We start from the raw sequence: 14,696 nt of genomic DNA on the forward strand, positions 1-14,696 counted from the left end.
ACACCACACACACACACACACACACACACACACACACACACACTCACTCCCTCCCTCTTGCCTCCCCCTTTCTCTTTCTCCTCCTCTTCCCTGTATTCAATACACAGTAAGATGGGTCTTGGGAGGATCCACTGGCAAACCCTGCCTCTGGATTTATTATTCTTCATTAGCTACAATCAAAGGAAGAAGGGTAACTGACAGAGGAAGAGGAGGACCAGAAATTACAGAGCGCATGTGCTGCCGCATACCACCCCCCACAACATACACACGCGCGCGCACACACCCTCGGGGGCTGGCACAAGCCCCACTTATCTTCATTTCCACTGTCGCTCCGCGCCTGGAGAGAATATTTTTAGCCGACACTTCACCCGCACTTTTGTGCAGGTCCAGACCACTTTCCTGGAAATGGACGCACATTCTTAGTTCCAATTGCAAAAGAAGGCGATAAACACCCCCCCACACACACACACACACATGCACAAACACAAACAACACATGCACAAACTCATCGCCTTCCTCACCCTCACGCTCCCATCTCCTTTCTACTTTCTGCGGTGTTGGGAGCTGCTGTCGTCTCCCCAGAGCTCGAAAGGCGCGGAGTGCCAGCAAGGGTGAGAAGGCCCTGTGACCCGGACTCAGGAACCCGCGGGTGGCCCAAACCGGACAGGGTTGACCAGGAGCAGGTGCAGGCCCTAGGCGCCTGGGGAAGACGAGCAGGTGCGAGAGCAGGCGGCAGGCCTGAGAGACGCTGGCGCGCGCTAGGACAAAAACAAAGTGGAAAGGAGCGTGGAAAGTGAGAACCCTCGGGTGGTCAGCACACGGAAGCCCCGCGGCGGTAGCGGCGAATCGGGAGGTGTCTGTCCGCCCCTAACCTCGGTTGAGCGGGAAGGGTTCAAGTTGGGAGAGCTGTCCTGGGGAGTTAATCGGCATAATTCGAAACCCACAGCTAGAGTGCGCGGTGGGCTCTGTCCATGGTCCTTAAATCCCTTTAGCTTTCCTTCCCACTCTCGGGCTTGCCTTTCTCTGCCCTTGTGTGGAGGGAAATAATAAATACAGCCAAAGGGGATTCCTAGAAGCAGTGTCCCTGAGTGTGAGCCTGCAGAAGCCTGAGTGCTAGACTGGGAGAGGGGGGTGTTGACATGAATGAACCTGACTTGTGCCGGACGGTTCAAGTAAGTGCTTAGGTGTTTAATTTCTACCTCAACGGCCAGGATAATTTTCAAGGAAATAAAAAAAAAAAAAATAACATTGTATAGCTCTCACTGTCTTAAGCTTCGCAAAATGAAATAAATCAAAGTTAAAAGCTTGAGTATCATTTAATTATAGTGCGAACAGCGCTTTGAAAGAAGTAGAACAACATCTCTAAACAAATTATGACTGGGCCAGGAAGGAATTATTAGATTGAAATTTCATTTAGACTCGGGAGACGCCGCGCTTCACTGTGTAATCTGCTGTGCCTCATCTGATTTGTATGCTTAATTCAGCTTGACGAATTTATTAGTTTTCATAATAGTGAAAAAATTGAGCAGCACTATGGGCTAATGCATTGTGTATACTATAAATTGTATGTCATCGTGGAGAGGCTGAAGTCTATAGAAATCTTTTATTAATGTTGGTATAGTAGGGAGAATTTTCGTGCAAGCCTTGGAGAGGTTCATGCCAACTCCACTGCCCCTGTGTCTCACTGGTCCATTAACATATCGTCATACTAATTAGACCACTTCATCAGTGATATAATTTCAAACTTCAAATTATGTTCTAATTAACAAGGGTTGTCCAATTTGCTTAATCTTCAAAAGGCTTTGGGTGATCTAATTAGGATAAACTGCTAAGTATTTCAAAAGCTTAATAAAAAGTCATAAAAATATTTTGGGTGTGTTTTCTATCTGTACTTTTGTAAGGGCCAAAGGACCAAAGTGAGAGTGAAAAAGGATAATAACAGGAAGACAAATGTCTTCATCTACCATTATTCCAGATTATTATAGTAGGTGAGTCACAGGAGAAACTTTTGGGTATTACAATTCCTAAATAGTGTGTTTATGTGTTTAAATAAAAGCACAAGAATATCAAGGAGAAAAACCACAGGGGGAAAAAATTCTTCTCTTTCATTAGGTGCCTAATTAGATGTAAAGTAAAAAGCAACCCTGAGGATTTTCCCAAGCATTATTGTGGCAACAGTCTGCTGAACTTGAATTGCAAAATCAAATATTTGGGGTGTTTTGAACCTCTCCTTGTCCCCTCCTCCTTCATTGAGCTTAATTACTTGCAATAGTTGTTTTAATGTATGTTGTCACCTGGGAGTATTGAGAAATGCATATCGTTAATATGAATTAATCTTGATTTTAATAGCAACTGACAACTGATCTCCAAAATGCTAAACACTTGTCACCACTTCGTATGGTAAATAAGGTGGCATAATAAATTTATGAAATAGAGAGGGCACTCTTGAAATGACCAGACAAACTTTGTTTGATATGGAGTGAATTGACTAAAATTATTTTAAGCAAGAAAATTCCCAAGAGAATATTTTCCTGATTATTCAAATCCATATGTCATTAAATTAACCTTAATACCACTTTTTTCATTTCTCAGATATTTCTTAATAATATCTCTAATTCCAGACAAGAAAAAAAAAAAAGGAAACCCTTGTTTTTCAGCTCTCGAGTAGAGATAAACTAATATGTGATGGTAGAGCAATTCAAGAGTTTGTTTACCTGTATTTTCTTCCTGCTAGAAAACACATACATTTTTAAAAAGTCAAGTCAGAGCTAGACTTCTTTTTTTTCCCCACTCAAAGTGAAAAATGAACAACAGTGATTGTGTTGCATTAGAGGGAAAATGCAATTCTCCCTTCATCACCACGACTTGCAATCTTGCAATCTCTTCCTTCAGGAGTGTCCAGAATACCAACGTCAGTGCCGTGATATCAATAAAACACATTTCGGTTTTGCCCACAGGCATGCTGCGAAGTGCTCCAGCGAAAGTGGAAGCTGCTCTTGGAGGAAGGACTCCAGCCCCCTAGTTAGCAGGGGCCATCTAAACAAGTGGAAAGTTGGCAATAAACCCCAGGGGTGGAAGCAAATGGCTCTAGATTAGAAACGTGCTTCCTAAAACCTCAACGTACTCTCGCATGCCCAAGCCCCATCCGCACTTGTGCACATCTACAGACTTAGCTAAGTAAACGGAAAACCGAGAAACTAGAAACTAGAAAGCACAGGGATGGGGAATGCATCAACTGTGTGGTTCCAGGAGCGTCCTTCTCTTCGCCAAGCCTCTTTGTTTGACAATAGCTTCAGTCCCCTTCGCTGGCAGATGCGGACAGATGTGAACCGCCTCCCTCCCTCGCGCAAGGAGGAATCCACCAGTGCTTCCCAGCAGCCGGTCCGAGCCATAGGCTGCCCACCACCGTCGACCCGCGCCCAAGCCAACTCGACGGGAGAAATCACTGTCTCCTCCTTGTTTCTGGGTCTTAATTTACTATTAAAATTTTAAGCAGCACATTCATATTTTACCGGACCTAATGTGTTTTATTAAAATTTAATCTATTAAGGGCAATGTGATTTCTTTGTATTGCAAACAGAATTGAATTGGACCAAGAGAAAGATTTCTCAAAAGATAGATCTGGCCCTATTGTGCGCCATTGTGCTCTTGAGGAGGCAGGGGTTGTTGGAGGAAAGAGGGAAAGGACCGATTCTGTCATCCCATTTCCAGCGTTATAGGGATTTCAAGATCAGCCAGTCTCCTTCATATTCTGAATAGAAGATGAGCGTCCGGAGCTCCCTTCCGGACTCCGTGACTTGGGGCAGATGAGAGGGAACTGGTTGGTGGCTTAAACTCCTGGGATATGGGTGTTCCAGGGAAGAAGAACATTATCCCTGAGACCCAGACTTCAGGGGACTCCCGGGGACCTGGCCACAGAATGAGGTGCGGGGAAAGGGCGCTCCTGGCCTGGAGTGTTGAGATAGGGCTCCATGGTTAAGAAGTGATTGGTGCATTTTGTTCCAACATCTTCTGAGTATGTCCACCACTACCCTGTGCTTGTCCCTTTCCTTCCTCAGTGGCTCCGATGAGCCCTAAATCCCCTTTGCCTAGAGGTTAGAAGGAGCCCCTATTTTACTCAAAGATGACCAGCACCTCTGCAGCCTCCTCTCTGTGTCTTTCTAGCTAAGTCTCGCTGACAGCCTCCCAACGCAAGAAGTAAGCGAGCTCCAGGAATCTCCACATCCACCAGGACCTGAGCCTGGGCTAGGGGCCTGTAGTAGCCAAACAAGCCACTTAGGGCTCTGTCTAGGTCGAAAGAGGCTAAGCAAGGACAAGGAATGAGGGGAGGCACCGCAGAAAAGAAAGCAGGGGCTCCCCCCCTCTTTTCCCGGTGGAGAGAGAAGAGCAGAGCTCGGTTTCAAGGAAAGCGGACCTGGAGGCAGGGAATGCGTGAGCCTGGCAGTCCCAGGACAGCTGGATGCCTCCGAGGCTCCTTAGGCGCCCTCAGGAACCCACCAGGTAGGTTTGCTGGGATTGAGCGGGGTCAGGAACTCCCACGTGGGGACAGCTGATTGAAGGTACCAAAAAACCAAAATTTGCCTGAAGCCACGACTCCAGCCATCGGTATCCAACTCCAACCTTCCAGAGAGCAGGGACGCAAATTCACACATTTTCACAAGGACGCACACACACACAAACACACACGCACAGACACACACACGCTCACACTCGGGAACACTCGCTCAGACGCTCTTACTTGCTTCTCTGCTCTTCCTGTGCTACGCTTGGGGGTGCTTCGCTTGGGGGTGAGGGCAGACTTGTCTCCCCCCTGTGTTTGCTTGTCCAGGGACACAACTGTTTCGTTTTCGTCGCAGTGAATTTCCTTGGTCCACGTCTTTACCTCTTCTCAAAGTTAAGTCCAGTCACGAAACCAAACTTAAAGCATTGGAACAATCAATGAAGACTTCTGCAATCCATGGCGCCTTGCGCTTCCTGGAACTAAAATAAATGTAAGAAATCGAAACTTAATTACTTGAAAGAAATCCAGAAATCCTTCTGCATAATTTATCCAGTCATTTTTTAGTAGCTTTTGTGTTCGGTGCAGTGTATGTTAACTCTATACTTTTAGCTACGAACCGGCTACGATCCTATCAGGGCTCCCTTTGTGGGCTCCTTGAGGTTCCTGCCCTCCAACTCAGCCTGGGAATTTTGTCCTGTACACTAGGCTCCAGCCTCCTGCCACTCCTCACAGCTGACCAGCTTTCCTTTGCAGACAGGAATCCCCAGGGCTGAGCGTTGTGTGTAATTAATAAATGTAAAAGTTCATACATCCTCTCTTCTCTTTTTATTCACTAAGGCTATTATTTAAAAATTTTTGTGTTGCTTAATACTAGATCTGAAACCAGGCCTCTTAGTAAATAGAAGCCAGGGCAATTTCTCTGAGGGAACAGTGCATTATCAGAAAGTGCCATACTGGTGGCACTTTTCCCACGGGTGATGGGAAAATTGGTTGAAGGATGGATTTTTTTCTTTCTTTCCAGGTAAGTTTTTTTAATTATTGTTAACTTTTTCCTTGAAGTGTTGTTATCTTCCTAACAATTAAGTACTTAGTATTTGCTCTTCCTAAACCAGTCTTCAATGCACTGGACACTGATTTCTTCCCCTGATATCTATTCCTTTCAAACACTTGTTTCTCCTCTCCTTTAGTTTCTAATTAATGGAAAATCTTAATATGCATAAAGTGTTCAAAGATCTCTCATCTGGGGGTACCAGATAAAGTAGATGTTCTTGTCTTAGTTTAAAAATGCTGGCTAAGATCAAATGACTTTTGTATATACTGTGACTCTGGCATTAGGTACCACTGGGAATTTGGCAATCTGATGATAGCCAATGGTATGGTCAGTAGATTTCTATCACTAAATAGTACCTGATTGTGTTAACATGGTGAGAGGGACTCCATAGAAGCAAGATTTTTTTTTATAGACACCTCATAGAAATCTGAAGTAATGTTATGAAAGAATGAAAAATACATTGGGGAACAGCTTTGGAACTGCAGTACATTTTGATTTAACTTACATTAACAGAAATGTAATGTAAAAGTGAAAGGATCTAACAAAACCATTAATAATTAAAAAATAATTACAGATAGTCTATCCTTACTATTCATAACCACTCAACACTTTAGACAAAGAAAACGGAATACTCTTAATGGGAATGAGATGTGAGCAGACTGCTAATGAGAAGTTAACCAAGGACTGTGCATTTGTCAAAGGAGATGACTTTTCTTCCTTACCCCCACCTGCATATTTTTATTCCTTCAGAGTTAGCTGGGACCTTCATCTTGCATCAACATATACACTGAGTATCAGAGTTTATACCAGAGAAGTCTCTTGAGCAATAACAATACAGACCTTATTGAGTTCTGAGGATCGGGGGCACTAGATGGCTTGTCTATTAACCATCCTCACTGATAAATATTTACAGGTGCCTATGAAGAAATACCTGTATCTGCAACAGATTTTGGTCAGACAATCCCTTCCCATAAGGATTACCCAAAACAATGACTCTCCAAAGGCAGCAGTTTGTTCCCTGTACCTGTTTGTGATTTTTTTTCTTTAAAGGATAAACCATCCTTGAAGGATTCATTGTCAGTCTTTCTCTTGTACTCCTCATGAAAAGAGTAGTGCCCTAGTATTTTTTTTAATTGTGTGATTGTATTTTTGTGTTACCTAAATCGGATTTATTCCATTTTCAGTATGTATTTTTCAACATCCAAAGATTTTAAAGCAGTATCTTCCAGATAAGCAGGCAGTAAACCTTTAATCATGCACTAGGCCTTTAAAAAAAAAGAGTGTTGGAAAGAAGATATTTTCACTGAATATTCTCCTTTATTTTGTTTGAACAACACAGGGGACTGCCCCCAGAGTGCTCTGTTGACGTTGGAGGCACTGGGAGGAAATCAAAGGAGCCTGGGGAAAGCAAACTTCACTGCCTCTTTTCAGAGATAAAGGGAAATCTTACAAAAGGAGAGATTTGCAGACATACAACTGGAATTCAATGAAGTCATGGTTGAGGCATCTGCTGGGAAGCCACCAGGAAGTGGAGACTTGCAGCCCATGTCAAATCTTATGCATCTGAAGAATCTGAAGCCTCCTTCCTTCCTTCCCCATCCCCAGATGGATTAGAAACAAAACAGCACGTCTTTTGTAGGAAACAGAAAAACCTAAGGAGAAATGCTAATAGGTTGACTGTGAAGATTATGAATACTTCTTAACTATATAAATATGAATTGAGTGCATAAAACATGTGAAATTCCTTGTAGGCATACACTTTCACTTTTTTTAATTGCATCAGAAGGTCATTAAAACAACAAATGACAACTCAAACATTTATCCTGTTTAGAAATTGTATATATGGCTCATGATTTACCTATGAATCTCATAGATACAAAAGTGTGTGAACCAAACACAGAATTCTATTATTTGTAACCAAATGTGTGTCAATGTTTCCCTCTTCCTTTCTCTCTTTGATATACATGTATGGATCTCCAAGAAAAAGTCTAATTGATGTGTGCTTTGGTGGATGCTGTCACTTTGCATCTTGACTAGTTTTTCTTATAGGCATATGGGACATCAGTGGGCCCAAGCATCACATTAAACATGTTGTACTTGAAATCATTAAGAACACTCTTTCTCAAAACACGAATACTATATTTTGTGATGTCCTGTGCTTTTTTGGCTTTGAAGGCCAAAGTCTGCATTATCAACATTACACTCATCTGGTGTATTCCTATCCTCATATTTCATTGATTTCTGCTGGCCACATTTAACTACATGCTTCATCTAGATCACATAATCAGTTATTTCTATACAGAGCACCTTGATCTATTTGCTTCCTTACCTTCCACGTCAAATTACCCACTTTCTTCAATTTTGTCCACAGACCATTGATTTTACTGGAAAGGGTAAGCACAATAAGCTAGTTTCTTCCTGAATTGTAATTTGCAATATATTTATGCTAATCATCTGTAACAGCTATGGTAGCTCCATGCTCAACATCCCCTCCAGTCTCCTTCTGGTGTGACTTCCTGTAGTGCAGAGTCTGTGAAGCTAAAAATTACATTTCCCAGATGCTTAGAGCTCAGATACTGGCTGGGACCAAGAGGCAGAAGTGTGGGTCATTTATTCTCAGTTGGTGAGAATCTATGAGGAGTGGCACTTTTTCAGAGCCAACAGTTATGTGATGGTAAGAGGGTATATTATGAAGCCTGTGTTTCCCCAGTGCCTTCCTTTCTCCCTTTCTTCCTGATTGCAGTGGAGCTCACAGCTTTCCTGACAAGCTAGATCTTCAATGTGCTTATGGGAGTCATTCCTGGAAGTTTAGCCTAGAGTCTGCTACTTCAAACTTTCCGAAGATTTGTAGGCATCCACCTGTATTCAGTCTGCCTCTGCTTAAAATAGGTAAAAGTGGGTTCTGTTCCTCTCAGCTAAACCCTGACTGACATTCCAGCCTTAATATTATTTTATCTATAGCTCAGTTTGCTTTTGACTCACTTTTAATTGACTCTCCATCTCATTTCCTGCAGAATCCATTACAAACATTTTCCATTTCCATCATCATGATTTTGAGCACATAACTTCACAATTTACTAATAGTGCACTGCAATATGTCCCTGTAAGTGTTCTACTGCCACCTAACTATATTTTCTGTGTTTTTGCCCAAGATTCTCTCCTGTAAATATTAGTCTCCAGGTTACTCCTTCCATGTGCTTATGAATTCTTACTCTCTTTCCAATTTCAGGACATTCATCTATCAATTGACTCCTTTCTAATCTATCTCTTCTCACCCTACAAATTTATCCATGGCACATTAACCTCAGAATATAAATTAAGCAAAAACTTTCTTTTAATTTCTTCACTCCAGTGTCACTCTTCTTCAGCATCAAATTTTGGAAATGGTAGTTGCATTTACTGCTTCCATTTTCTTACCACCCAATCAGCTCTTAACCTCTGCCAAGATTATTTCAACCCTTAAATGTACACTGAAGGTGTTCCCTCTTAGGGTACTGATGATATTTTATATCACCAGTTATGTGGCACTTTTTTCAAAAGCAAGAGCTTCAAACTTAACATGTTGTGCTGGCTCTGTCAGTTCTTAACTGACATTTTGCCTCTCTAAAAGATATAATTAATAATTGCATGTTCTTCCCCAGGTTAGTGAATGGATTAAATGCTACACTGTATGCAAAGGACTTAGCATGTTTCCTTGTATGCCATGAGCACTTAATAAATGACAAGTAACAATATAACAATATTGATAACAATCTCTGCACACTGTAAGGGTTGGCCCTTCTCTCATTCTTGGTATAGCTCTCAGTGCATAATATGTAAAGGCAGGACACACCAGCCTTAGCAGAGTCATCTAAGTCCTATTTTCTCTTTTCTCGGTTTTCCTTCCTACCCTCTCTTGTCTATTAAACAAGACCAGCTCCCCACCAGCCTATCTTCTCCAGGCTTTTATATTAAAAATGTGGGGCTTACACAACTTATTCATTAATTCAAAGACCCATTCAGAGAAGCAGAGGACTAATTGTTATTGGCTAAATGCTTTATTTTGCTCTCAGAGACCCAAATTTTTGTGACCAGGCTTCCTTTTCTGGTTTAACATCATTTGTAGCTTATTCCCTTAAAAAATTTCTGAATTAAAAAAAAAAAGCATATATGGTATCTGAACTTAAGCTTATCCAGCATAGTTTCTTTTCTCAAGAGTACTCTGCACATCTACCTTCCAAGACACTGTTTCTTTTTCTTTTTTTTCTTTTTTCCCAGTTCCTGAAAGGTAGTGATTACCTAAGAATCTACCAACTTTGTTTTTGCTCCTTCCTTGCTAATTCTATTCATTTCAATAGTTTCTACTCTTACTAAAATACCTTCCTAACACACAGGACTCTGACCTCTCCTGAAAGTCAGTTTCACCTTCCAACAGTTTATAAGGTATTTCCATAGACTTATCTATTCTGCCTTCAAGCCCAACCCACATAAACACACATCACTTATCAGTATTTCAACTATAGAATTTATTACTTTCCATTTGTATATTTCTTCTCTTCTCTAACCTCCAATGTGGAAGAGTGAGGTTCCTAAAGACAGGGTCTATGTTTAAGTCCTTGTGGCCTCCACAGGACTTGATGATTAATTATTATTATTATTATTATTATTATTATTATTATTATTATTATTAGATCCTGTGTAGAGCAGGTATTTGATATGCATTTTCTGACTGACTGAATGCTCACTAGAATAGCATGTAATGTGAACATTGTGCATTAAAATCTCATTAATGCTTGTCCTCTTCTGAATCTTTGTTTCCTTTTCTTTTGGTTTGTTTTACTTGACCCAAATTACATTAATAGTTTAGATAATAGACTGAGGGAAAACATTTGCACTGACAAAAGACAAAAAACCCCAAGGCAGGGTGGGGTGGGGGGGACAGACTATAACAAAGCATTCTTGAAAAAATAACATTAAAAGAAATCTCATAGAAAAATGGACAAAGGATGTAAATTGGCAGATTACACACTGGCAAAGCCAAGTGCTAACTAGGATTGGAAAGATGCCAAATCTCACTAAGTATCTAGACAAATGCTAATTAACAACTGTAAGGTACCACTTTATAGCTATCATCTACATAAAATTTGAAAGTTAGATAATAATAACAACTATTAAAAATGTGGGCTCCATAACGTGATGTTGATAAATGTAAAATATTGGTACAGCAGTTACAAAGACCAAATTGACAATCCTTAGTAAAAATAATCATGAAAATACTGTGGCTTATGAATTCCACTTCTAGGTCGTACTCCCCAGAAATTAAAAGGTGACATATTTGAGGGTGTTCTTGTCAGTGTTGTTTATAATGGCAGAGAGGAAGAGGCAGCAGATATAAGCAATGTCTCTTATGAAAATACAGAAAAGTCTTGAAAGATGGAGTGAAAAGTTGAACAAAGTCTAGAGTATAATGTCATTTGTACACATGTACACAAGAAATGAAAAATTGTGCATCTTTCAAGGATATATATATATATTTCCAAAGGATATATTCAACTCAATATAATAATGTCTTAGTTTATGCTACTATAACAAAATATCTGAGACTGGGAACTTATGAAGAACAGAAATTTATTTCTCACAACTCTAGATGCTGCATCCTCCAGAGGGGAAGAGCAGAGGAAGTGAATCCACTTACCCAAACACTCTTATCAAGATCCTAATCCATTCATGCCCTCTGCCCTCATAACTGTCGTGCTCTACCCTCATAGCTTAATCACTCCAACTACCCTTATCACTTAAAGTACTCACCTCTTTCTATCACATTGGCTATTAGGTTTCAACACTTAAGCTTGAGAGGAGATACCATCATTCAAACCATAGCAGGTAAGTACTACGTGTTGGTAGGAACTGTGAAATAAATTCATTAAATGTTTTAAAACAGTGCATTTCCTTATACTGATGTTTCTAAGAATCTTTCCTTTGAAAACAATAAAAAAGCACAAAGACAAAAGACAATAATGTTTATAATTGTGAAAATTGGAAACAATCTAAATGCCCCAAAATATAGAAATAGGTTAATAACCTGTAATGCTACAATACTATTCAGTGATATTCAGCCACAATAATCATGTTTTCAGAGAAAATTTAATAACATGGGAAAATGCTTTAAAGTGGAAGCAAATAAAAATAAAGTGAAGCAAATATATAAAACCATAATTCTTTTTTATTCAAAATAAGGATGTAAATGCATGAAAACAGTAAAAAAAATAAGTGTGTTTTTTTGTTTTGCATGTTGATCTGAGAGATTTTAATCTTCCAAATTATTAACAATGAGCTTGTATTCCTCTTAGTACCCGAATTATACCATATTTAGATTTAGAGATAGTTTCAGATGTGAATCAGGCTATATACTCTTCATACGAGATTCATTGCCTCTCTTATTTAAAGTGCTATAACTAAGTGATCCATCAGCTGAACTCATTCACTATCACTAGTTGCAGTGAATATTTATAGATTGGAAAGGATATTTAATTAACACAAGAAGGTATTTTGCCATCTAAGTTTTATAGTACATCTCTGAAATGTGGGAAACCTCACAGACTTATACATAGGAACCAATTTTGACTATCACATATTCAGCTGGGGATTGCACAAATATAACCCTCTATATATGAGTTAAATATGCAATCCATATTGCTTCTCTTTCTCTAATGCTGGACCAAGATACTTCCAAGGTTGCTGAGACACAGGACAAGAAAGGATATATTATCAGATCCCTTATCCTCCTCCCCTTTCTAAAACTTTATTAGAGAAAAGAATGCACATTTGGCTAGTTTAAAGGAAAAAGATATTTTATTAAGAAGTTACAAGAAAAAAAAAAGAAGTTACAAGAACATTTGTATTCTCAGGCAGGATTCCTCTTCCTTGGGTTCCCTAGGTGAAATATATGTAGAGAATTTTTGTAAACTTGTCATTTTTAATTTAAAAAGCAATACCCAATGCAGATTGGATTTATACCCAAGAAGATACAGTTATTTCAATCTTTGACTACATATACATAAACAATGGCAGTTAGGTAAAATGTTTTTTGTTATTGTTTTTTTTAAAGAAAACCCCACAGTGGCAAGATAAGGAAGAGGTGCCATCTCCTATGTATTAGTGGCAAGGAGATAATATAGACAGTATTTTCATTTTTAACAGAAACACACCACAAGATTTTATGCCCATAGTGTCCAGGAAAGCAATTCCTGGTTCTTTAATTAGAAATTGGATTCAATTAAACACACATCACCTCACATCTCAAGACAAAGGTTCAAGTGTGAACTGGTGTCATTCTGTGGACTTACACTCTTCCATCAACCAAAGAACATATGGACAGTGAACCATATGCATAAGGTCGGTCGGTTGGTTGGTTTTAATCTAAGGCAGGAGTAATGTGATTCACATTTTTCTCTTTAACATCTCTTAATACTTTACTTAGTTGAATATAGATTAGTGATTTAAGTTCAAATATTTCTTCAGATGAAACACATCATAGAGGAAATTAAGAGACTCAAAAAATTCTTCTCCTTTTTTAAATTTTACTTAGAACCAAATGGTCTCAGAGGCTCTAAAGCAAGGGGGCAGGGAAGAATTGAGTAATTTTATCATGAAATTAATTTACAATTGGATTTGATGAATTAATACAAATCACTTTTTCTCAGATTGTCAACTTAATTTTTCAAATTACGTATTCTATACAATTTGCCCAACAATTTGCTTTATACTGATTTTAGAAAAATATGACCATTCAATGTTAAAACAAATATGGTCAAGTCCAGGTAAAGTCTAAAATTTAGATTCAGTCACAGTTGAAGCCTCATTTAATTACCAGGTAATTGGCATCAAGTGAATTGATTTTCTATGTTTATCTCAATTATTGATTTTAAAAAGTATTTGTTGAGTCCCTACTCAGCACTGGAACTATGCTAGACTAGTCTATAGATAATAAGTATACACCTATGACATTGGAAAGCTCCTAAGGAATCACCCCTGGGTACCCAGGAAGCCCTCAAGAAGGGAGGATTATAGTTTCAGAATTTTTGGACCCCAACTGAAAGCCATAGTGAGATCGTTTTTGGAAGAACTTCCTAAAGCTGAATGGGAAACTGGAACATATAGATCAGTGACTATTTCTATCTCATGATTTCAGAAGGTAACAAATTTGTGGGAGGAGTCCATGGGAGCAGTTTGTAGAAGTATATACTTGCCATTTCTAAATCTAATTGAGTAGTCCATTGCTCCCACCACAGTTAAAATGAAAAAGATAATTATAAAAGTGAGTTTTCTAAGACACTGGGGAACTGTGGAAACAATGAACTTAGGAACAAATAAAACCGAGGATAAGAAAGAGCCCTCCCTCATTTAAATGAGATCAGATTGAAGGCTCTTTCTCCTGCCACAGGTGACATTAGCTAATTCAAAGCATGAGCTGCAAACTACGCTTGGCACAGGCAGAGTGGTTCTATTGCAGAAGAGAAACAAGAGGAAATTACACAACCACCCATGCTAGTGTAACAGATTGAGACAGGAGCATCACATCCGTGGTGTATTTTTCCATATTACATGGTGCTGGGCACTAAGACAGCTAGGGAGGCAGGACAGCTGGGCCTCCAAGCAAGACCCAGCAAGACCAAGACTGGTCTTGGCAAGTTTCACCTGGATCAAAGTTCTGGTTCTGGGCAACCCAAGGTATTGGAGGACAAGTTAGAAATTTTTAGGCAGGGTACTCCAAAGCCTAGGGCTCCAGAAGTATGGGGCCTGCCATGGTGTCCAGTTTAAAAGCTATTCTGCCTGAATGAACCATGACAGGAGATGGTAAGTTTTTGAAACAATTTACAGTAGTTACAGAAAAAAATTACCAGTCAGGCCAGGAAATAAGACCAAATAACCAACAACAATGACAACAACAACAACAACAAACCCAAAGGGGAAAAAACAACAGATGATAGAATGAACCCAATAGGTGGTACAGATATTTAAATAATCAGACAGGCACTTCTAAGTATGAATAATATGCTTAAGAAACTAGATCACAGTTGTAATTCACAAAATTCTAGAAATTAATGAAAGAATAACTGATATTAAGAACCCATTGAATTATACATAGGAGAAGATAGGATTATT

At 39.5% G+C, this 14,696-nt stretch overlaps 1 long non-coding RNA gene across 1 annotated transcript; it reads left to right on the plus strand.

Annotated features, from left to right (window-relative positions):
- Positions 1-26: 26 nt before the first annotated feature.
- On the plus strand, positions 27-10,280 carry LOC110598381 (uncharacterized). The gene is made up of 3 exons (XR_002484216.3): positions 27-717; positions 2,958-4,500; positions 6,892-10,280. It is a non-coding gene; the product is annotated as an uncharacterized LOC110598381 (long non-coding RNA).
- The last annotated feature ends 4,416 nt before the right edge of the window (positions 10,281-14,696 follow it).

Source organism: Ictidomys tridecemlineatus, chromosome 9 (genome assembly GCF_052094955.1).
Source record: "Ictidomys tridecemlineatus isolate mIctTri1 chromosome 9, mIctTri1.hap1, whole genome shotgun sequence".
NCBI classification, from domain to species: domain Eukaryota; kingdom Metazoa; phylum Chordata; class Mammalia; order Rodentia; family Sciuridae; genus Ictidomys; species Ictidomys tridecemlineatus.